This window comes from Podarcis raffonei, chromosome 2, assembly GCF_027172205.1.
Source record: "Podarcis raffonei isolate rPodRaf1 chromosome 2, rPodRaf1.pri, whole genome shotgun sequence".
NCBI lineage: Eukaryota > Metazoa > Chordata > Lepidosauria > Squamata > Lacertidae > Podarcis > Podarcis raffonei.
The window spans coordinates 64,744,892-64,769,960 of record NC_070603.1 but is presented as its reverse complement, the minus strand read 5'-3'; the positions used below and the strand labels follow the sequence as shown (position 1 = coordinate 64,769,960).

Genomic DNA, 25,069 nt, shown 5'->3' with positions numbered 1-25,069 from the left:
TATGTGCTCAGCTTTCCCCATAGAGATGGTCTACTTCTCATTCCCCCTTGATGCATGCACAGGAGCACCTACTTACCACAGTATGCTGAAACTCCTGTATTTCCAACCAGACTTCCTGTATACACAGCTGGGTGCAAACTTCAACTTTCTTCAGATGCCATCTTTTCCTTTCATAACAGAAACAAGTGAAATTATTTCTGTTCCCAAATTTGTCTTTATTGAGGCATATTAATCCTACTTATTTGGGATGCGGGTGGCACTGTGCTTTAAACCACTGTGCCGCTTGGACTTGCCAATCAGAAGGTCAGTGGTTCGAATACCTGCGACGCGGTGAGCTCCCGTTGCTCAGTCCCTGCTCCTGCCAACCTAGCAGTTCGAAAGCACGCCAAAAAGTGCAAGTAGATGAATAGGTACCACTCCAGCGGGAAGGTAAACAGCATTTCCATACGCTGCTCTGGTTCGCCAGAAGCGGCTTAGTCATGCTGGCCACATGACCCAGAAAAACTGTCTGTGGACAAACGCCGGCTCCCTCGGCCTGTAAAGTGAGATGAGTGCCACAATCCCAGAGTCGTTCACAACTGGACTTAACTGTCAGGGGTCCCTTTACCTTTACCTAATCCTACTAGTAATTATTTTTTTCAGTTTAAAGTGAAATTCTCATATATGACAAAATTTATATACCTCTTAATTTTGAAAACCTCTAAGCATCTTCCAAAAGCCCTATCAAATTGTCATTTAAAATACAAAACAAAAATCAAACATTGAAAACAAATTGACATAAATTGGACCTACCTACCTACCTATGGTGTGTTAAGATTGCATGTTAAAGTTACATGTCTTGGTAGACTTGTCTAAGCAAAAAAAGTGTTTAGCAGTTGCCAAAAACAATGCAGCATAGGTGCCCGCCTAATATTAATGGGTTTGACATCTAAGCCTCAATGCGTGCATGAACCAGAGGTTGGTTGCATTTTATTCTGGAGAAACTATCAGTCAGGGCTATTTGAAAGGAGAAGAATTGGGAGACATGAAATCTTGCTCCACAAAAGAATCTCTCACTAACTTTAACAGACAAGGATTTCAGACTAGCTGAGAGTTCTGATCCAGCTAAAGTGAGCTCCAGTTAAGCAATGGAAGGAAATGGTCACTATTAATTTGTTCCATTCATTTCAATGCGACTTGCAAACAGAACTAACTTTAGCCAGATCAGGACTTGTGGCTTGCCTTCTAAGATCTATGCCCCAAAAAGGGGAAATTATCTTAGCTCTTTGCTTGTCGATACAGCTATGCTCAAAGCCAAAGCCCATCAGTTTTTGCTTGAGAATCCAGTGAGAATTAGGAGGTCGACTTTGTTTGCTTTCAGCAGAAAATCTGAGAGGGAAATGGACTGTACTCTTATGTTATGGTATCCGTTATTTTATGTAATCTTGGTTTTTGTTTTATTTTTGCAACATTTCCTCTTCCCTTTTGTGTATGTCTGCTGTTAGTTTCCATGGTGTGGAGTCTAGATTTGGATTACCAGCTAACAAACCCTACCACAGCCAATGTAATCAATGGGATTTAATAAAAATAACAATGATCTGGCCAAAGTGCAGTCCCATTGATTTAAACTGGGGAGTTAAATATGTGCTTAAAGGCACAATTCTATGCTCACTTACTTGGAAGTAAGTTCTGTAAGGGGACTGGATAGAATTGAGCTGCATTTCTCTAATCAATGGGATTGTGAGAACAGGATGCTGTGCTGGTCTGGGCCCTTGGTCTGATCCTTACATTCTGTATTATTATGACTTAGAATTACTTTATTATGGTCAAATCATGCCCATAATTTATTCCTATAACAATGGTGAAGTGGTTTTCAGAATCGCACCATGGCAGTGAGAGGAAGAAAAAAAGCGTATGAGTGCATGCCTGTTGTTTTGTTCTATCAATAACTTTTTCGGCAGCTGGGAATGGCTTCCAAAGCCCAAGGCTGGTATTCTGAAGCATATTAGTCATCGTTTATTTCTGTTCCACAGACATATTCCTGCCTGGGTGCCCACACAGGAACAGCAGCATCCCTAGTGATCAGCAGTCAAAACTGATTCCCTGCAATTGGACATCAAGGCAAGTGATATCCCCATGTCAGCTAATGAAGGTTAATTAAACCTAAATGGCTCAGGAGGGAGGGAAGGGTGGATTCCAAAGCCACAAAATGCCCACTGCTCCAGTCCCTCCCGTGGCTTGATCATTAATGGTTTTCACATAAGCCTCGGGGCTCATTTGCTTGACAAGAGCAAATCGGGTAATTTTTACTGTAGAACACTTGCAAAAACAATGCCCTGACTGTGATCAAAAGTGACAGGCAAGTTATGTGAGCAGTTAACTGAAGGTTACTTTTTAGGGCCGAATTACTGAATAGATCAGACATCAGTTAGTTCATACATGAGTGAAAGAGGAAAGAAGGCAGAAGAGTGGGGGGTGGGGTGGACAGAAGACAACAGAACTGGAGAGAAAAGAAGGTGGGACAGAGAAAATATCTTAGCCTGGTTCCTTGGAATCATGACTTGGGATAGGGATTGTGCAAAAAGTTGTTCTCTAGGTGATTTGCAGTAAATCGGAAAGGATTTCTGATTCCCAATTGTTCAACAGCAGCAGCAAGACGATGACTTGACCCAAGACCAAAGTTATAGTGCTGAAATGAAGAAAGCTTGGGGTACACAGGGTGGGTTTGTAGAAGGACTGTGAGCTCCATTCAGTTCTGGTACTCAAAACACATTGCTGGGATCTGAATTGTTTTGTTTTTTGTTTTGTTTTGTTTTGTTTTGTTTTGCAACAGACTTGATTTTGTGGATCCAGTAAGCCTGAAGTCTGGTCCACCTTGGCCAGGGAAGCCTTCCCTAACCCTGGTGTTTTGGAGTACAACTTTCATCACATGGATGTGCTGGCAAGGGGCTGCTGAAAGGTGTAGTCTAAAATTTCTGTAGGGTACCAGGATGGCAAAGGGTGATCTAGGTGTGTCTGTATACTTTCTCTCTCTCCCTCCCTCCCTCCCTCCCTCCCTCCCTCCCTCCCTCCCTCTCTCTCTCTCTCCCTCTCTCTCTCTCCCTCCCTCTCTCTCTCTCTCTCTCCATATATATAGAGAGAGGAGAGGCGCTGTTCTAACATAATTTATTAATAGATGATGGCAGCTAGGGCAGTGCTAGGAAGGAAAGCAGAGGGGCCAAAAGTAGGTGGAGACAGAGACAAGGACAGGCAAAGCCAAGTAATTCTAGTTGTATTTCTCTCCTCTTCTCTTCTGCATAACAGCATAAGAATAGCCTGCTGGGTCTAGCCCTGAGGGCCTTCGGGCAGTTCCCTCACTGTGAGAAGTGAAGTTGCAGGGAACCAGGCAAAGGGCCTTCTCGGTAGTGGCACCCTTCCTGTGGAATGCCTTCCCATCAGATGTCAAGGAGATAAAGAACTACAATACTTTTAGATTACATCTGAAGGCAGCCCTGTAGTGGGAAGTTTTTAAAGTTTGACGTTTTATTATTTTTTTTATATTTTGCTGGAAGCCATGCAAAGAGGCTGAGGTAGCAGGATTCAAGCAGAAGAATGCTCACTTCTCCTGTGGTTTCCAGCAACTGGTATTCAGAAGCAAGTTCTACAATGGTAATCCTGAAGTGAAGGATGAAGAAGCTGACAGCCAGTGCCAGTCCTTGTACTGCCTGCAGATCAGAAGACAGGTGGTGAGTGGCTGAGATAGGTGGGCAGTACTTCATTTACCCTCGGGTACCAGATATTTGATTTGTGCAAAACAGCTGAAGCAAACTGTGAAGACAATAAGTGTAACAGAAAGAGGAGCCTGGTAACGCCCAGCAAGCTGAGTTCTCTAATAAAAATTCACCTGTGTTTTAGTGTGCCTTTCTCCTGATTAACACGATTTTGTGTGCTATTTTGTGTAACGTATACATTTTGGGTAAAGCAATTCTCCCTAACGTTATTTTTCAGCAATATGTACATTCATATGCACACTTCACTTGTGTGGGTGGGTGGGTGGGTGTTTTGCACATTTCATGGCTGGAGAACTGTTCTGCAAAATTCAGGAAGTTCAAAATTCGCAGGATGTCTGTGTTTTGATTCAAGTATTGTTTCAAAAAGTGTGTATCAGCTACATTCCCCCTTGAATATGAATGGAAACATCCTCCATCCCTGACTGTCATTTTATAGAAAGAGAGACCCCTTGCCCACTTTCAAAATGGTCCAGCTGGTGGATTTCTTTTCCTTGCAGCCATTTTCTTTTAGTTCAACCTCAGTAACAAATGACCATTGGAAGAATGTTTAAATTAAAGATTGAGTTTAAATTAACTTATATGAGAGATCTGGTTCTTGTGAGAGAGGTGACAACTGTATGTGGGTGCAAATACAATAATGTTCTTAATATCCCAGCTTTGCGAGCCTTGCCTGGATGAAAATCTAGGGAGTCAAGAAGACTCGAAGTGCTCATTTAATGCCCTCCCCCTGAAAAAGAAAGGTCCCACAAGACCTCTTAGGAAGGGAGAATGCAATTATTTATTGGCAGACAGGTTCCATTCTGGACCTGTCAGCCTTGACGAACGTTGCTTTCGCAAGTGTAATAAACTCTTGCCGGGTTGGACGTTGGCTGATTTGGTCCCTTGGGTTTTAGGAGGGAACGTTGTGATTGCTTCCTCCGCCTCCTCCCAATCTTAATTTTCTCCAATCACATCAAGCCCTCCCCCCCACCCCCGCCTTTTCCAATTTCCAACTCCCTTGGTAAGAAGGTCACCGTGTTCTGCCATAGCCGCAGGCTTGCGGGGCACACCCTAGCCTGATTGATATGGGGAGACTTGACGCAGGCAAGTGCTAAACCTTAAAAAGAACACCCGTTGGCTTTCCGATCACATCCCAAACTCGCTGTCAGGCTGCAAAGGCACCAGGATTTATAGCATTAAAATGAAGCGGCAGCCACGCATCCATAAAGGAGAACAAAACTAGTGCAAGGGGGAGGGAGCCATTGCAGAACCAGTTTGGGAAATGGAAAAAAAAAATCTTAATGTTCAGTTTTGGATCCCTCGCTTTATTTCTGGAAGGAGAAGGGCATAAAATGATAAATGTAATTTGGTCTGGCTTCCGCGGTGCTTTCCGTAAAGGTTCGGCTGGCTGCATTAGCTGGAGTCGTGACGCTTGCTGAGGATCTTGGCGCAGTGAGGGTGGCAGCCTTTTATCGGCGTACTCAACCTCTCTGTGAAAGGGATGAAGGTTTCCCCTTCAGGAGAAAAGCTCTCCAGAGAGGGGGGACATTAGGATTGCAATCATTCGAAGCACAAGTCAGGGAGGCTCTTGCAATTCAATCACTGCCAACCTTTCCGATCCTCATGCGGTTTGGGAATGAGTTTATTGGTCACTCCTTTCTGCTGCAGGAAACGTTATTCCCAGCAGTACAGAATACAGAGATAAGTATCCCCACCACCCATTTCCATTCATTGGTGTCCTGTGATCCTTTGGAAGAAAGTGTGGGAAATAAGTCTTATGGTTATCCGGAGTGCACGGGTATTGTTATGACTTATTTTAGGGCGTGACTATTTCCCAGTTCAAACCCCTAGTGGGTAGTAGTGGGGCTGAACAGATTGGTGGAGCCACCACCACATCCAGAGTCACACCACCACAAGGCAGAAGGTTGTGGAGGCAAGAAAAGTAATTATGAGTCAGTTTAACTGGACCTGGATAAGATTCAGAGCATCCTTGTGTGACCCAGCTCTGCTCGCTGTGTGTCCTGTTTAGAGGGTATGTGCTACCTAGCAGGGACGCGGGGGGCGCTGTGGTCTAAACCATGGAGCCTCTTGGGCTTGTCAGTTGGAAGGTTGGTGGTTCAAACCCCCATGACAGGGTGAGCTCCTGTTGCTCAGTCCCTGCTCCTGCCAACCTAGCATTTCGAAAGCACACCAGTGCAAGTAGATAAATAGATACCAATGCAGCAGAAAGGTAAACGGCATTTCCGTGCTTTCTGGTTTCCATCATGGTGTTCCGTTACACCAGAAGTAGTTTAGTCATGCTGGCCACATGACCTGGAAAAACTGTCTGTGGACAAACGCCTGCTCCCTCAGCCTGAAAGTGAGATGAGTGTTGCAACCCCATAGTTGCCTTTGACTGGACTTAACTGTCCAGGGGTCCTTTTACCTAGCACTGGTAGGGATACTGTTAATGGTCACTTCTGCCCACCTGAAGTTTGAGCAGGTGGATTTGGAAGTTCCACACCAGTGGACCCACCAGTGGAGTCCAGCAGAACTTGGTGGGGTGACACTTCTGCCTCATCTACACTCCCTCCATTGTGACAGAATGGGAGGGGGCGTGGAGGCGGATAAAAGTTGGATTGCTCTCAGTTATGTCTGGTGCCCACTGGGACTGGTGGGAGAGCAGAGGAAGCGCCAACTAATTCTATTTGTATTTATTTTTTATTTTTCTACTAAATTTATTAGTCATTATTTTTTGCCCAGGGCAACTCAAAGCAACTTCCAAACAAACAAACAAAAAACACAACCCACATAGTCCCATCCTCCTCCTGCTGTGTTCTACAAGGGGCAACCTTGAGACTCAGAAAGAGCATACTGATGGGCAGTGCCCCTCTCTGGGCTGGATATAAGGAAAGAGACAGGCAGGTAGGGCCTGACTGCAGTTTGTGGGGCCTAAAGGTCCAGCCTCCACTGATTGCTGTGTAGTTCCTTTGGGGAGAGAGAAATAGGAAATCATTCACATTACTAAAAGTCCCTAGGTTCTTCAGAGAAACTTCCCACTTTACTGGAATGTGTCCTCTTTTCAATTCCAGAGAGAGCCTTTCAGGTTAAAAAAAGGGGGGTGGAAAACCACTGGATAACTCATACCATTAAATAAGTAGTAATCTCCTCCTTCACTCCCCCCCCCCCACTTCCACCATGATTTTTTTGGGAGAGTTTTGTTTTCCCTGATGAATGGGTGAAAAATATATCTTCAAAATGTTCAGCGCCACTCTAGTTTTAACAATGGTATTAACGTCCCATTTGTTGCTTCTCATTACATGGTTTTACTGCATTGGGTTTTGTTTTGTTTTGTTTAATCATGAAAATCCAGCATTTTGTAAAACTCTTAGCACGCAATTCTTCCCTTCTGAGAGCACAGTGCCTGCCCACAGAGATGTGCCCCATTCTGCAGGAGGTAGGGAAAGGATGCATTTCCACAAGCTGATTGCCCTTCTGAAAAGCTTCCTGGAGGGTCATGTGCCTGTGGGGAGAGGGGAGGGCCGGAGGCAAAAGTGGATGGAGCAATGGGGTGTATTTCTAACCATTGGTCAGTAGTTTAGTTTCTGCACGTGCTCATTTCCCTCGCCTCGTTGTCATTCTATCCACCATCCAGGCAGGCAAGCAAGCAGCACTACCAGAGTTCAAGGGCACGTTCCAGCATTAAAGGAGGATGTGACTCAAGGTCAATGAAAGGCAAGTCCTGGGGAAAGAGAGGGTGTCTGGTGAAGGGGTGTTGCCTCCAAGCCTGGGGAAGGTTTGGCTTCCAAGCCTGAAATTACCCATCTCTGCCATAAAGGAGAGCAGAGTTAGAGATGAGATGAGGTAGTGGCAACACTCCAGTGGCAACATTTGCACAGAACACAGCATGGACCCATTCTTCCCTGCTCAAAGGACAAAGGTGATTTTGAAAGACTCAATTAATTTCTGCAGTTAGGTCCCAGCATGAGTGGAGAGGCCAGTGCACCACTAGTGGGTGGTGGTTTCATCTTATGAGGGCACTTCAGGCAAGAAGACCAAGATATACAAAGCACCAGTTTTCCCAACATAGGCCCTGGGGTTTTCCCTCAGCTTTCCCTTAGCCATCCACATAGTCTTCAAGCACCCTGGTTATTTTAATCTGTCCGAATCTGCATCTGATTGGCCATCTTGCTCTTTATTCTTGTTATTGTGAGTTGCTGGGCTTTTTTTGTAATTGTCAGCATTATAGTTTTTAAATGGTTGTGAGACATTAAGAATTTTTTCCCCAAATGTGGGTTAAAACCCCACAAAAAATTCTCTCAAATAAATAAATGCTTAATACTCCTTCACCTTCTGTGTTGAATCCCCTGCACCAATTAACACTTGATCCGAGAATGTGAGACTTGGCAATTGGTCAGGAAACTTCATCAGGTTTATTATTATTTTTTATAAGATATTTATTAGAATTTTCAATAGTAATACAAAAAAGGAATCAAAAAGAAAGAAAAAAAAGAAATAAGAAATAACAAAAATACAAGAATAAAAAATTAAAAACACACAAAATTTCTAATGCTTATTTTTCATCAACAAGTTTCCTCGACCTCCTCATACCTCCCTTTTATGTATTCCAATTCCAATTATTAATTCAACAAATCCTTACGTTCCAGTTCAAATTGTTAGTTCAACAAGTCCTTATCACAAAGACCTTAATTTTACCATATTTTTTCTTTATATAAGCCACTTTTTTACTTTATCCAGACTTAATTCTCGTCCAAATCTATATAACGGTACTTATTCTTAAAACATTTCCCTAAGGTTGAAAGAAAGTTCCCTTCCACAAATTTCCAATTCTCCTAAAAATAAGACACACAAAAAATAAACAAAAGAGCAACTTGTATTATGTACACTTTAAATTCCCATTTTTCATTCCACCCATCCCCCTTCCCGGTTTCAGTCCCCAACAGATCTCAAAATAAAACCCTCAACCCGGTGATCTAATGTCCGAGGCTCTTAAGTCTCTCTCATGGCCCCTCTGCCAGTCTCTTTGATAGTCTTTAATATTCAAGACCAAATCTCGATGGGACTCCCGCCCTGCAGCATCCAGGTTTCTTCCAGCCAGGCCTACGTACTTGAAAATAAGGCCTATAGGGTATTCCACATCTTGCTTCATTCTCCTTAGGATTCCAAATGTCCCTATAGCTCCAACTTCCAACTGAGTCAAATTTATAATCCAAGTGTCATATGATCCCCAGATAAGGAGATCTCTCCATCTTTCATTTTCCAATTCAGGCCAGGCTTCCATCTTCAAAGGTTTGTTTCTTCTTGTTACCATCGTGTCCAGCCTCAGGTTACAGCTCACCTTTTGCATCTGCAGGGTTGGGTCCCCCCCTTTTTTCTCTTCAAAGGCAACATTATTCTCCTTCCCAATTTCCTCTGTTTGTTCAGTTAAGTAGAATTCCTGTACCAAGTTCTTATCAAGTTCATTACTAGTACTGGCTCTTGTGCCCAAAGTTGTAACATTTGTAGTCAAAACACCTATTTGACCTTGCAGCTTTCCCAAGAGAAAGAAAGTCTTGTTCAGTTCAGACTGTATTTCTTTGCCAACTGCCATTCTTAAACATATCAAGGTCAGAAAACAATTTCTCAGCTGGTTCTTAATGCAATGTCCCAAAACTCCCTCTATGGGAATTTAAGTTTCTTTTTACTCCTTTCAGCACAAAACCAAAGGTTCCATACGTTAAATTGTAGCAATCCTTCCTTCTTTTAAAACATAAATTTGTAACCAATATAAGCAGCAGAGACAAAGTCCTCTTTTTGTATCTTGACAGCTAACTTGATAGCTGTCAAATTGTTCAATTACTCCTCAACTGGCTCTCACAGACCACTCCCGGGTCCGGGGGGGGGGTGGCACGTCAGTTTTTAAATTTAGCTCTTCTCCCGCAGGTTCCCCTGCTTCCAAATAAGTTTTCTTGTAATCTCAATTGGTGGAATTAAAATCTTTTATAAAAAGTAAAGTTCTCCACGACCTTAGTTGGAGGTTCTTTGCTTTAAAATATTTACAGAAAGGGGAGGCAGACTTCCTGTTTGGACCTTCCCCGACCAGTGCCGAATTTAAGAATATTTAAAAGATCCAATTTCCGTACTACTCACGGGTTGTTGTTTTAAAGTCCCAATTGTTCCAGGAAAAAGGCAGCGCTCTCCAGCAACAGCAATGCGGCTTCGCTCCACGGAAATAGCCGGTGACTCTCAGCACCGCGCCGCTTCCCCCTCTTCACTTCGGAGCCCGTTGGCGGGTTCCTTAGTGGGTTGGGGGGCACTAAAGGTGCCCGCCGAGTCCCATGGTCACAGGCTTCATCCGCCTGTGATTTTTAAGAAAGCCCCCGCTTCGCTGCAGCGGATACGACCCGTTTCACGCGGAGCTGGTCCCTCCAGTTCAGAGGGAGGCAGCCATTACCGAAGGCGCCACCCCGGAAGTCCCTGAAACTACATCAGGTTTAAGCTTTCTTGGCACACTGGGTTTTGCTGTTGAAGCAACTTGACAGCATTGATGGACTCATAAACAGCTTGGATGTGGGGGGTGGGGGTGGAGGAACTCACATATTAGAAAGAGACAAAAGATCATAAAGGAGATGGGAGGAGAGGAAGCTTACATTCAAAGAACAAGCAACGGATTTGGCATGGTAGCTGGACAGACTGCAGGAAGGAAAATGCAGGAGCTGGATGGCCAGCCTCCAAGAAACCATCAAAATATCATGATGGACTTGCTGAATGTCCAGATGCAAATGGTTACAAATGAGTATGCAAATACCTTTCTTAAACAAAAACTGATGAAATGAGAGCCAATTGAAGCCCCCAAGACCTGATGAGAATAATTAGAGCAGCATTTGACATAAGCCCTGACAACAAAACAGTAACACAGAAGCCTAGCTTGTTGAACATGTGCTTGAGACATAGGAATTAATTGTCCAAGCCATTGTTGATACACTCCAATATGTTAGCGGTTCCATACATTTGCTTAAATTGCATATGTATGTCATATTCTTGTTTTTAAATGCATCCTGTCTACTGCATGACTTGGTGTGTTTTTCTGTAATATTTGGCTATACAGACTGTTCATTTTTGGCACTCCCATTCACTGTTGGCTGGTTGCATTGATTGACTACGTGCAGAAGAATCCCAAACGTATTTATTTAAAATACAGTCTTTATTCCATTGTGCTCCCAATCTATTCATTAATTTGAGGCCTAAAATCTTCCCCTGTAATAAGATTTTGAAAGAAAAGCCAATGCAATTCTGGGCTGCATCAATAGGAGTATAGCATCTAGATCAAGGGAAGTAATAGTGCCACTGTATTCTGCTCTGGTCAGACCTCACCTGGAGTACTGTGTCCAGTTCTGGGCACCACAGTTCAAGAAGGACACTGACAAACTGGAACGTATCCAGAGGAAGGCAACCAAAATGGTCAAAGGCCTGGAAACGATGCCTTATGAGGAACGGCTAAGGGAGCTGGGCATGTTTAGCCTGGAGAAGAGGAGGTTAAGGGGTGATATGATAGCCATGTTCAAATATATAAAAGGATGTCACATAGAGGAGGGAGAAAGGTTGTTTTCTGCTGCTCCAGAGAAGCGGACACGGAGCAATGGATCCAAACTACAAGAAAGAAGATTCCACCTAAACATTAGGAAGAACTTCCTGACAGTAAGAGCTGTTCGACAGTGGAATTTGCTGCCAAGGAGTGTGGTGGAGTCTCCTTCTTTGGAGGTCTTTAAGCAGAGGCTTGACAACCATATGTCAGGAGTGCTCTGGTGGTGTTTCCTGCTTGGCAGGGGGTTGGACTCGATGGCCCTTGTGGTCTCTTCCAACTCTATGATTCTATGATTCTAAGGTGGAATCTATTCAGTCATATACTTGAGATAGATTTCACTGAAGATGACTAGCAGTGGCCTTTGCATGCACCACACAAACTGGAGCAGGACAAACTAAAGTTTGAGATACTGCTGTTGTTGGCACCCATCTGTTTCAAGAGACAATGGAGTGCACCTTTGAGGGTGAAGTCAAACCACTGCATCTGCCGCACCAAAGTGTCCTCCCCAGGGCAAAAGCCTGGGCAATGTGTACAATGTGTTGCCTGCTGGTGTGGTCCAAATGAAAGGAGAGCAATATGTTTGGCACCAGCTAGAAGTAAGGAAAGGGGAGACAGGCTGATAGACATCCCTGCCTCACAGCAAGCTCTGAATACAGGACCTTGACTCTTTCTGCAATATGCTATTACTTTGTTCAGATTTTGAATTATTGGGAAGGAGAGTCTCCATCTTCGTTGTTTTATTCATTGTCTTTGAACCCATGGACCTCCAGAAATTGTTGGACTACAACTCTCATCAGTCTCAGCCAGCACAGTGAAAAGTCAGGGGTTATGATAAAACAAAGTCAGGAGACCCTTCTCCCCAATTGCCATTGTGTTCCTCACAGAACCCTAGGTTTCTGTGAATGAAACAACAGTCCCCAGGAATCCGAGGGAATCTGAATCTCCCTGTTGTAGTCAACGGAGGATGCTTGTTTTCCCTGGAAGGGTATTTATTTATAAAGGGCTTCCTAAATCCCCTTCCTGGCCCAGAGCCCAACTTGTGCCATTGAGGCAGGCTGCAATGGCAATGGCAAGAGCTTTACAGAAGGTGATGCCAAGTAGCTGTAGACAACCATGTGGTCACATCGTATACCATTCCAGCTGGAGGCAAGCACACTGGGCCCCAGGACTGTCCTGCCTCCATCTGTTCTGTCAAGAAGAAAGCTGTGCTGTGCAGTTACAGCCCAACTGTAGGCATACGAATAAAAATTCATTAAGGAACAATCAAGATGGTTAACAAGTGAATACCTTGTTTGTTGTATAGCAAGTGATATTACATAGACTATGGGTAGGCAAACTAAGGCCCAGGGGCCAGATCTGGCCCAATCACCTTCTCAGTCTGGCCCACGGACAGTCCAGGAATCAGCGTGTTTTTACATGAGTAGAATGTGTGCTTTTATTTAAAATGCATCTCTGGGTTATTTGTGGGGCATAGGAATTTGTTCATATGTTTTTTTCAAAATATAATCCGGCCCGCCACAAGATCTGAGGGACAGTGGACTGCCCCCTGCGGAAAAAGTTTGCTGACCCCTGACATAGGCACTAAGGAACCCACAAGGAGTTGTACTACAGCATGAAATGCAGTTTGCTTCGTACAGCCCCTGCATGGAGTGATTCAGGGTAGCTTCCTTATGTTGTGTGTAGTATGTACAACAGGCCCATAGCAACCCTATGTTCAAAGCTGGGTTCCAATTTCAGATTTAGACACTGTCCAAAAGCATCTCTCCTAACTGAGTGAGTAGGTCGTGGAATGTCAGATAATATTCTTAGGGTTGCATCCAGTGTTATGCAAACATATCTACACTTACACAGCAGGAATCATGAGGATTCCTTCCCTTGCATCCTGCAGCCCCGCATGCACCCCCAAATCGTACAGTGCATAGGTTCCCCAACCCATCCAGAGGAGATTTTGAGGGTGTGCAGGGTGGCTGTAGGTGGGAGGGGAGGAATGGGAAGTCCTACTGGACTCTCCTTCCTTGGAGGTTTCTAAGCAGAGGTTGGATGGCCATGTGTCATGGATGCTTTTGCTGAGATTTCCCCATTGCAGGGGGTTGCACTAGATGATCCTTGGGGTCCCTTCCAACTCTATGATTCTATGAGTGGACATCTCCTCTGCTCATGCAATGGCAGAGTTGGACACAATCCACAGTGTGTGAAAGCATAAAATATGAGGCAGAGGTTAGGATGTTGGGTTAGAACCAGGGAGATCAGGCTTCAGATCTCTGCTCAGTCACACAGGTCACTGGGGAAAGCTGGGCCATTTACAAGCCTGCCTCACAGGGTTGTTGTGCACTCCTATGAGGCAGGTTAGGCAGAGAACATGTAGTCTATCCTGAGCTCTTCAGAGAAAGAGTGGGATAAAAATTAAATTTGACCTGAGAGTTGCACTCTCCTCTCTCTCTAGGAGAATGAAGCATGCTCCCAGCCCCAGAGTCCCAGCACTGGTGCAGCACGCCTCTCTGCAGGGCACCTGTCATGGGGACGCCTGGTTGCACCCTCTCACACCCTCAGAGTAATGCGCCTAGGGCCGCTGCCCCCACAGCCCTGGTCACGCTATGCCAGTGCCTCAGTGAGATTGGATCCAGTAGAGTTAGTGGCCTCCCCCAATTATTATTAACTTTCCTCTTGAAGGTCTGTTTAGTATTCCTACATTCATCTCCTACACAGCTGTATAGAGGAAGATGTTGCAGACACAGATCCAGCTTGGAGGCCTCATCATTGGTGCAGAGGGTATCACAGAGGCACCTCAGAAGCACTCCTTAAGCATGTGGAATTAAGCTTTTGACTGAAGCGCCATCGTCTGTTGAATGATATTCCTTCTCGCTTCCGTCTACTGCGCTCATCCCAGCCCACGGGCATGCTCTTGGCATGTTACTAATTTGAGTTTGTGTCTTTGGTTCACTACACTCATTTGTTGCGGGGGGTGGGGAGAGATTATAGAAAACAAAGGGCAGCAAAATTTCCTTCTTTGGCTCAGCAGAGGAAGCGGAGGTGAGGTGGAGAGAGAGCGGGATTAGGTCCTTGTTCAACAATGAATGGACAAATGGTTGGTTATGGCTTCATAATTTCTGGTTGGGTGGCTTTGCTCAAGAGCATCCTTGCCTGGTCCTTTCCCACAGACCTTACATAAAGGAACGGAAATGTGCAGGCCACCATATCAAAGGCAATGTGTGATGTTCTGCTTCAGAATTGGGAGGGGTGTCAGGCACACCCAGGAGGAGGCCCCAATAATGCGGAAGAGGCAGGATGCCCAAACATAGACTACTCTGGACTTTTTGGATCCCTCATACAAAATGAGATCATCAGTGGAGTAATGGACCTTTTGTGGGACTTGAACCCCCTGGTGAATGTGTGTCCTTTGGAGGCAGCCATAGCCCTGACAGTTTTTTTTTATTTTTATGATAGGAAACTGCCTTATATACCAGGTCAGGCTACAAGTTCATATAGCTCAGTATTGTCTACACTCACTGGCAGTGGTCCTTCAAGCATCCAGTCCAGGAAAGGTACCTGGGGTGGGGCAGAGCTATGGAGCTGCTGTCCAGACCTTGAGACACTTCTGCGTAGCTGGATGAAACTGGGCAAAGTTGGGACCACATGGTTGCACTAGTGGGAGTGCTGGATTGGTGGTGGTGGTTCTGCTACTGCACCCATGTAGCCACAACTTTACCGCAAACCCATCCATGTAAGCAGAAGTGATGAGCTGGTGTTGGAAGGATGGCTCTCTCTCATCACAAATATCATTGCTAGGTCTTTCCCAACCCTGCTGGAGATATCAGGGACTGAATCTGGGACCTTCTTCATGCAAAGCAGACTCTATACCACTGAGCTACAGCTTTTACATTCTCTCTTAAGAGGAAGGCACATTTAGCAAACCCTCACCATGATCAACTCCTGCCCCGAAACCTATGTCCCCACTGTGGGGGGCCTCCACAGTCACATACGGACTCACTGTTAAACCGTGTTTATGGAAGACAATCTTACTCGGCTATGAGTGGTGGTGAAGAAGAAGAAGAAGAAGAAGAAGAAGAAGAAGAAGAAGAAGAAGAAGAAGAAGAAGAAAACAATCTCTCTCTCTCCCCCCCCCTCTCTCTCTCACACACACACCCAGACAAGGAGCAAAGCTAGGAGATTTACCAAGATCCTAGTTTGCCATTATGCACAGTCCTGGTGGCTGCTTTCAGCTTGGTGGGTCCAGGTCTGCCTTATATAAGCATAAGTAGGAAATGGAATGAAGAATAAGGATGGTCTGCTACTTCAGGTAACATAATAGCAGCAAAGAAATGGAAGAATTGTTTGTGTGGGAACTATACCCCTTTTTGGAGACCAGTGAGGTTCTTTCTGCATTGCTATTTTCACAGAACACATCACCAGAGGGTGCTGTTACATAGTACCATTTGCAGTCCTTTCTTATATACTTTCAGACGTCATCAACATAAGTTAGGGATACCTTTCCTAAATGCATAGCTGCCCATTTTGCTGTGTCTGAAACCCCTAGCCTTTTGATCAACATTGAGTTTTTTTGCCTTCACTGGCCTAGGATTGCTTGTTTTACGGTGGAGCTACTGTTCGTGGTGTAACAAGCATGAGGAGATGCTAACCTTGGTGATAGATTTTATTTTAATGATTGCTCAAATTTGTTTGTGTGGCACCACATCTCAGTACTGCAATCTGTTAGTGGTTTAATCAAACAAGGCCCTGAAGACAGTTATGCAGCTGTTAGCAAGCATTTTCTGCAAAGTTATGCTATGTATCAGGGACCCTGAAATTGTATTCACTCCGTCATGCCATCTGGGTGGGCAGGCACTACAGTAAATTAAGTGCTTATGAAAGCTTTGTATTAGCTTCTTAAAAGGGGAAGGTGAGGAGGTTGGATTGGATATTTAGATTCTGCCAAGTCCCAATTCTGATATTAAAATGGGAGTGTCCATGGCTTCAAAAGATCTGATTTGCATAGGTGAGTATTATATATTTTAAAGTTTCCTTCATTCTTTTGATATTTCAGAAGGCTTTTTTTTAGTTCATACATTCTTAAACTTGTTTAAACCACTATTTAAACAATTTGTATTCTAAACATATTCTCTTTTCTTCCAGATCATCTTCATTTCCACCATGAGATGCATACTGAGGAACAAAACCTTTAGTTTTAAAAAAATCACATTTAAATGTTTCATTCAAATCCATATATAGATTCATGAGGAAAATCACAAATCTGTAAGGATGTTAATACAGTCTTAAAACTATAAAACCCATGATGCAGGGTGAATGTGAGTGAATCACACTTCCATGAAAACATAGAAGCCTTTAGTTAACGTGAAGAACTGATTATCTTGAATGCATCTTTGCACAACCAAAATTGCCTTCGGCACCTGTATATATAGTATCTACAGCTCAAGATTGAAAAATGGAACTGCAAAATGGTATTTCTCCAGTAGTATTTTTTTTCTCTGACATCATGTGAAGGTCACTGCATCAGTTGCACAACCAATACTGAGCAAATTCAGAATCTACATTAGAGCAGGGATCACAGATGAGAAAGTAATTCTCCCCACACCCAATTCCAAATAAAAATGTAGCCTCTGAAGCACAGGGGCAAAACTTGTATCATGGATTCAGAAGTAACTGTAGCCCTCCTCAGTCACCAAAGCCTCATGCAGCGAGGGAGATGGACCTATTGACCTCACTGTCTCCTTTAGGTCACCATCACTAGCTTCATTGCCTTCTATGTATTAGGGCTGGAACCTCTACACTATGTTCCTTCTGTCATTTTTACTCCTTCTGTAATCTGGAACCCTGGAAGATCAGGGTACTAAATTGCATGGGAAGCCTACATGAGTACAGCAAGCTCATACCCTCATCATTCAATAACAGAAATGAAAAGAGGGTTAATGATTCTCCCAGCTTTAATCTTAATTGTCCCTTAAAAGGGAAAGACAAACACAGTCTTTGTCAAGCTTCACTCATTATGGTATTTATACCTGCAAATGGAGTGAGCTTTGAGGACTGGTTTGTCACTCCATGCATTCAGGTTTCCTGAGTGGTGGATCTTCACTACCACTTTCAGAAGACTTGGAACTCGGTTGCTAAGCTACCATGCTGGGTGTTGGAGGCAACGCATGACAAAATGGTTTCTGGGCTTGGGTGGTTCAGACTGGTGAATCCCTAGGAAATACAAAGTTCCACTGTAGGAGTCACTGGTAAATGAGTTGGGAATTGTGGAGTGACTTAAAGTATCTTCTAGCTGAGATAATGTTGGGTGGCAGAAGTGTGGAAGGACTGCTACAGGAGGATGGAAAGATGGCCGACAAGTGTAATGAGCCTTCAGTGTATAAGATGTTGGGCAAATGCCTGCACCACTTTTTTCAGGAAAGGCATCTGTTGAGCTAAATAAAATAGAGGAGAAAAGGAAAGAAATTCTAGGGCTAACTGACAAATTAAAAATTAACAAGTCAGCATCTGCACATGGCATGCACCCAAGAGCTTTTTAAAAACTCAAATATTTTCCTTCTCACTAAGCCAATTGGTAAGAGCCTCTTTGGGCACGTCTAGACTTCATTTTTTGCTGTGCTTTCCAGGCATAGGTCTACACCTTAAAGCTCCATGTCGAAATGCTTGTTTGTTTGTTTGTTTGTTTGTTGGTCTCTGTGCTTTCCCCCAGAAAACCTGTGTTTTACCAGCAAACCAGTTTTAGAGCAAATAGCAATCTGCAGAAAAAGCTGATTGCTGTTTGCTCCAGTTCAGTAGGAAAACTTTTTTGTGTGAGATGTTTAATGCAGTCAAACCAACAATTCATGGTTTGACTGCATAGGCGTATGAAGGGACTCATGCTAACGGTTTCCTGTAAACTTGCTAGAGAGAGCACTGGATCCTGATTCTGTCCAGTTCAGTCACATGACCTGGCAACCCAGCAGAACTTACAAGGCAAAAAGGGTGATGTAGGTCAGACTCTCTTTTAAAGGTAAGTTTTCCCTCTGCCAGGCTTGGGCCAGCTCTGCTGGCAGTAGCCTTTCTCCTGAATGAGGTTTACATCTGGCATTTTTTTCTTAAGCCTACATAAATGACATTGGCTCCCCATATTTAGTATTGCTACCTAAGCCTGGTTCTCAAATTACCTGGCTGCCCCACTGAAAAGAGCAAGTTTTGCCGAGGACAAGTCAGCCAGACTTCTGTAAAGCAGCTCCTGACTTCTACAGAAGCTGTGCTTCTGAGGTAAAATTGATCAGCATAAACTGAGGACAAGTAGATCAAAATACTTCTCCACACAATGCATAAAAAGCAGCATACAAAATCTGCACCAAGAGGTAGAGATGGCAAATAGCTTGGGAGTGTGTGTGTGTGTCAAACAAACCCATAGAGAATAGGTCTGTTCGTGGATATTTTTCCACGGTAGCCTAGTGGAATCACAGTGGACCTCTGGATCCCGGTGGCTGGGTAGTGTGGGGTAGGGACAAAAAGAGATGTTCATACCTTTCCAGGAATATTTGGGTGGTTATTGTGGGAAAGAAGCTGCTGAACTGGATGGGCCATTGCTCTGTCTTGATCCAACTTGGCTCGTCTAATGAAGAAGACATTAGTAGCTATATCATTAAAATATATCTGCACAATACCAAAAAAAAAAAAAATCCTATTTAGTACTAGCCAGCCATTAAGCATGTGATAATAAAGCACTGAAAAATCAAGTGATCTATATGTGTGTGTCAACCAACCACCAGTGTTTAGACAACACTTTGGAGAACTGTATTACAAGCTGGGGGAGCAGAATTGGGGAGCAGCCCAGTCACAGGAGCTATTGAGAATTCCACATGAAATATATAAAGTGTGAAGTACTTGTACATCATTTTCCAGCATTGGTCCTCCCTCAAGGCATTGCTCCCTCACTCTCATATTTCACCAGTCCCCACCTCGGAATCCACAAACACCTACAGATCGTGAAAGTGTCTTTGCTTCTTTGATTGATTTTGTGCAGAGGTGAGGAAATAGGTTGCGCCGTGACCATACGGAACAGTTCCGGCAGGCAAATATCATGGTTGCCTGGCTTGCGCTATCTGTAAAAATACACGATGTGCTTTGTTTAACAGCACTCAGGAGAGTCTGTGGCTCCCTCGTGGCTGTGCTGCTTCCAGAATGATCTTCCCTTCCCCGCAACCCCATCGGTCGCCATCACCTCGGAACTCAATAAATAAAAATGGAAAGGAGAAGAATAAAAATAGTAATAAATATTAAAGACTGGGATGGGTGGGGTCAAGTGCCGTTGGTTGGTGGGGAGGGGGGAGGGGGGAGAGGGGAGAAGGAAGCAAAACCCACCATGCAGTCTCAGACCTCATCTTCCTCCTTCGGCGCAAATGACTGACAACTCGCAGGCAGAAGCCAAGGTGCTGGAACAAGGGGGTGACACTCGTCCGCCTCCCCCCTGTCCCCAATCTTTTGTCATTGGATTTTTCTCCTGGAGAAGGAAAGAAAGGGAGAAGCGTGCCTTTCCAAATGCTGCAACCGAAATGGTTGATATGAAACCAAACACGCCGCAGCGTGGCACTCAATCTGCAACCGACAGCCAGCGGCTGGCCAAGCGTGACGCCATGGCTCGTTTTTCACTCTGACACTACCGCAAGCTCCACGAGCCTTCTTGACTTGCAAGGTGATTGGAATATTGAATACAATACTGCAGTGGAAAAGCCCGGTGCCTACCATGACAACAACAACCACCGCCCCCTCTTTCACCCACCCCCTCCCCACCCCTTTGATGCACAAAAATAAAGGCAACAAGAAAAGGGTTTTTTGTTTATTTGTTCACATCCAAGGGCCAAACGCCTTCAGAGAAGACCCCGCTTTCATTGTTTCCCCAGTTCTCCCAAATGCCGAGCCACCCCCCTCCCCTCCATGTCCTTTTCAGTGTGGATGCTTTTGCTATGGAAATGTAACCCTGGTCATACATTGTGTCGATGGCAATGCTGTCAGACCACTGCAGTTCACCCTTCACCCACCCATTACAATGCTAATAAAGTTCCTGGAGAGAGCAATAACTTATCATTTGCCCTCATGTCACAGCCTGGGAAGGGTGTGCATGTGAAAATCAAGCTCTCCAGAGGTACCCAGTTTCCCCTTTGTCAAACCCTACATTCCCTCTGGAAGAGAGGCATGGATAGGAGCCGAGATGATGCTGTAAAATGCGTTTTGCAAAAGCGGACGCGGAAAGAAATCCACACAGCTTGGCACTGGATCATTAAAAATTGCTAGGATAGAATCGGAGAAGGTAATTTGGTTAATAACCACTAATTACATTGCAAGCATGCACCTTCCCTCGACAGATGTCAGAGTGCTTTGTGCTTGTACCAGGGAAACTTGGCTGTGGCATAACAGCTGCCACACCTCACCACGGCACTCTGATGAGCACCATCTCTGAGAGTTATGTTCTCAACCTGATTCTGTGACCCTCCTCAGTACCTCTTCATCGTGGCACTTTCCCATTCTTCTTTCTTCTAGACTAAGTTCTGGCCGGCATGATAATCTGCATCTCTGCCTGCATTGTACCTGCAGTGAAGTGGTGACTCATCAGAAATGAAGAAGAAGAAGAAGAGTTTGGATTTGATATCCCGCCTTTCACTCCCTTTAAGGAGTCTCAAAGCAGCTAACATTCTCCTTTCCCTTCCTCCCCCACAACAAACACTCTGTGAGGTGAGTGGGGCTGAGAGACTTCAAAGAAGTGTGACTGGCCCAAGGTCACCCAGCAGCTGCATGTGGACGAGCGGAGACGCGAACCCGGTTCCCCAGATTACGAGACTACCGCTCTTAACCACTACTCCACACTTTGGAAATGCCTTCCAAAGAACCAGGTCTGTCCCTATCAAAACTCTAGAGGAAGTACTAATACAGCATGACTTGTGTCTATCACCAATTGCCACCTGAGGCACATCAAACCTTTTCCTAAATGAAACTTCTGCTATCATCAAATGCTCTGTCAGGGGGACAGAAGGGCCAAACCAATGGTCTCAAGACGGTTTACACCAGGGATGAGCAGCTGGTAGTCTGGGATCTACCAGTAGATCTCTGGTTGATTTGTGGTAAGTAGATCAGCCAGAATTTCGGACTCCCAAATGTTGATCAATAGTTGCAACAAAGCAACTACTTCCTCACCTGAATCAGGCTCCTAAAATGAAAAAGTTAGCCAGGAGTTTTATGTGAAAAGAGTGTACGCACTTTTCAGTTCAGGTACTGAACACAATGTGCTCACTGTCACATTCTTATTTAATTCTAATTTATCTCTTTTGTACCTAGTTTCGGTTGGTAGACCTTGGAATTTTAGTTTTAGTGTTTTTTGTTTTTGGTTTTTTGTTAATGAGGTTGATGCAACAAGCCTGAAGACTGCCTGCTCCTGGTTTAAACAACAAGCTGTGTGATTAAACTGCTTGTGGACTGGACCATTTCAGACTGACTGTAGGTGGAGAGGAGGTTTGCATTTTTGAAATTTCCTCATGTGGGGCAAGGAGGATACCTGCTAGGCCTGTGACTCAGTTAAAGAAATCATAGGTGAGTGACTGTCTTTGTTGATGAACAGATTAAATTTCTGTCTGCATCACGCCAAGAATTATGCAATTTTTAGATTAATAACACGGAAGTAATCTAATAAAGGTTAAATGATACAATTTTAGATGAGGCGCACATTCATTTGTGGCAGTCTGCTTGGTTTGTGTCTCTCTTCCCCCCTCTCCACCAGGCTGCAGACATTTGTGGACAACCCAGCTCTCCTAAAACAGACTAAAGTTGGTGACCAAAGGAGGAGTGTGTGAGAATAGATACAATGCATAGCAACAAACTGTGAGTCAGCTTCATGACAGACTAATTTCATCTGCAGTGTACAGTGTGTGTGTGTGTGTGTGTGTAGAGAGAGCGAGAGTGAAAGAATGAATCAGTCACAGGTACTTTTGAAGGAGAAGGGTGATTTAGAAGAAGTGCAACGGAGGTCCTTGCCTTGTCTGGGATGATCTTGCGTATCCTGGTGCCTGGAGATAATAGGCTCAAAGAAGAAGGAGGGAACCTTTTGGCACAAGGAAATGACACTGTGGGCACATGTGAATCTGTGGGCTCTGTGTTGAAGACCCCTGGTGCAACATATTAGCCTTTATGATCAAGAATGACCTTGTGAGAAGTAGCCCCAAAGCCCCAAGTATTCAAAACCTAGTTTATAAAAATGGTTCAAATACCCCGCTTCATGTATCCGTAGGCAAAGCTAAGTTCTGCATTAGCCCTGGGACTGATTTTACAGCTCTGTGTTTGCTAATGGTCACTGCAAACTAGTATTGCTCAAAACAAGGAACCCAAGGAAGCTTTTGGTCCCTGTCCATGGTGCTGAATAAAACCTCAATTCTACGTTCTAGTTCCTGAAATCCTTTGTCAGATGATAGCAGTTCCATCTCACTCCAGCAGGGAGCAGTGACACCCATATGCATACACAGAATCTCTCCTCAGGTTTTCCACCTGTAGAAATACACATTTTATGTGAATGTCATTTATGGACCCCCGTATCTCCAACTCTGCGATTCTACTACATAAGGTTTAAGTTGTGCATGGTATGCAGATGAGTGGCATTGGTTGAAAAATAGGCACAATGTTGGTGAACTGCAGTCAAAGGAAGTGATGAGATGATACACCAAATGGGGGTGGCCCCTGGAGCATACCAAAATCTGTATAGTGGTGTATACAACAGTAGTGAGTGCTGTTGCGCTCCTGCCCCTCTTGCACACTTCCCAGAGGTATCTACTTGACCACTGTGAGAACAGGATGCTGACCTACATGGGGCATTGGCCTGATCCAGCAGGGCTTTTCTTATGTTCTTATCCAATACTTCGTATGAGTATTTTAACCAGGAAAGATTTCAGATATGAAATGCAAATGATTCGGCATATAAAATGACATATAAATTATTTACTGGGATCCACCATTCCTATATTTCTGAAACACCAAATATATTCATCCAATTATTATTTTTTACTATTGCTGGAATGATTTTAATATGTATAATTTTCGGGAGCAGTTTTCCTTAGACATGGTGCTGCTCATGCATGCATTTTTTCTTCACAGCATCCGCATGTTGTCATCCTCATTAAAACACCTCCCTCATTTAATCCAAATGGACCATTTCCGTGGTGCATTGTTTCCTTTTGTTAATTAATTGATTTTTCTGTGGCAATGATAAAATCCAGATGTCATGGAGAAATTATATGGGACAGCATTTTGCTGGGTAGAGCCTGCACAAAACTTACATGCGAGGTCAGTCCTGAGTTTGCCTGGTGTTCTTAATGCAGGATAGAAAGCAAGAAAGAGCCTTTAAGGTTGTGTGCCCATTTGAGGGCCAAACCTACAAGCTGAATTAACTACTTGCCAACTAAGGTCCGTATAGTTAAAGCCATGGTTTTCCCAGTAGTGATGTATGGAAGTGAGAGCTGGACCATAAAGAAGGCTGATCGCCGAAGAATTGATGCTATTGAATTATGGTGCTGGAGGAGACTCTTGAGAGTCCCATGGACTGCAAAAAGATCAAACCTCTCCATTCTGAAGGAAATCAGCCCTGAGTGCTCACTGGAAGGACAGATCCTGAAGCTGAGGCTCCAATACTTTGGCCACCTCATGAGAAGAGAAGACTCCCTGGAAAAGACCCTGATGTTGGGAAAGATGGAGGGCACAAGGAGAAGGGGACGACAGAGGATGAGATGGTTGGACAGTGTTCTCGAAGATACAAACATGAGTTTGACCAAACTGCGGGAGGCAGTGAAAGACAGGAGGGCCTGGTGGGCTCTGGTCCTTGGGGTCATGAAGAGTCGGACATGACTAAACGTCTAAACAACAACAAACTGAAGCAGCAGGGGGAGAGTGTATTCTTGCTCTGGGGCTTGAGGGTTTCCTTCAGGCATCTTGGTGGCTACTGTGAGAACTGGATGGTGGTCTTGTTGGACTACTGGCCTGATCCAACAGGCTCATCTTATGTTCTTCACTTTGCCACCTTCACTTTGAAGAAAAGGCATGCCTGCATGGCTCCAATCTAACACCAATGGTCCCAATTTCAATCAGGGGCCCACAATGGCTTCTTGCCTCCTTCCAGGTGCTTTGACTTTAAATATGTCATTTATTACAAAGAGAACAGTTGGGGGAAATAAACTTTTGTGTGTTTGCATGCATGCTTGATGGGAAACCAATGCGGAGCCATGGCGTAGAGCAGAAGTGTAGTGATGCTATGCACTGGTCTTTGGTAGCCAAACAAATAAATTGGTTTCAGTGGACGAAATAAAATAATATTTTAAGCTGCCTATTAGAAAGGAAAGGTTTTACAAAATACAACAAATACAAGAATGGGGAGGTACAGGGAAGCAATTTTGCTTCCTGCAGCAAAAACCTTTATTTTAAAATCTTGCAAAAACATTAGTGGAGATAGATAAACTGTCCACATATTATCTCCTTTTTTCTGGAAAATGAATATAAAATTGCTAAAGCTTTTTAACACCTTGATAAAAGGATCTTCTGTTTGGACTCATCTGGAATATATTATAAGAACCCATTTATTATGTTGACATGCTCTCCATCTCTTATATAATGGCACTTTTGCCAGTGATGGCCAAATCCAAGAAGAGTATTTTCATTTTTGTATTCACAAAAGTTGTTTCTGCTTTACCCAGGAGAGCTCACTGCTACCTTTGGTACACTGAAATATGTCATCATTAGCCTCAATGTGTTATTTGGTAAAAAGAGAAAC

At 44.1% G+C, this 25,069-nt stretch overlaps 1 long non-coding RNA gene across 2 annotated transcripts in view; it reads right to left on the bottom strand.

Annotated features, from left to right (window-relative positions):
* Positions 1-25,069, bottom strand: part of LOC128407988 (uncharacterized) — a 173,063-nt gene that overhangs the window by 8,235 nt on the left and 139,759 nt on the right. The window contains exon 4 of one of the 2 annotated variants that reach the window (XR_008328945.1): positions 19,600-19,771. The exons of the other annotated variant lie outside the window; for it this stretch is intronic. This is a non-coding gene — a long non-coding RNA (uncharacterized LOC128407988). Of the gene's footprint in view, positions 1-19,599; positions 19,772-25,069 lie in introns of those variants that run through there. 2 annotated transcript variants of the gene reach the window in all.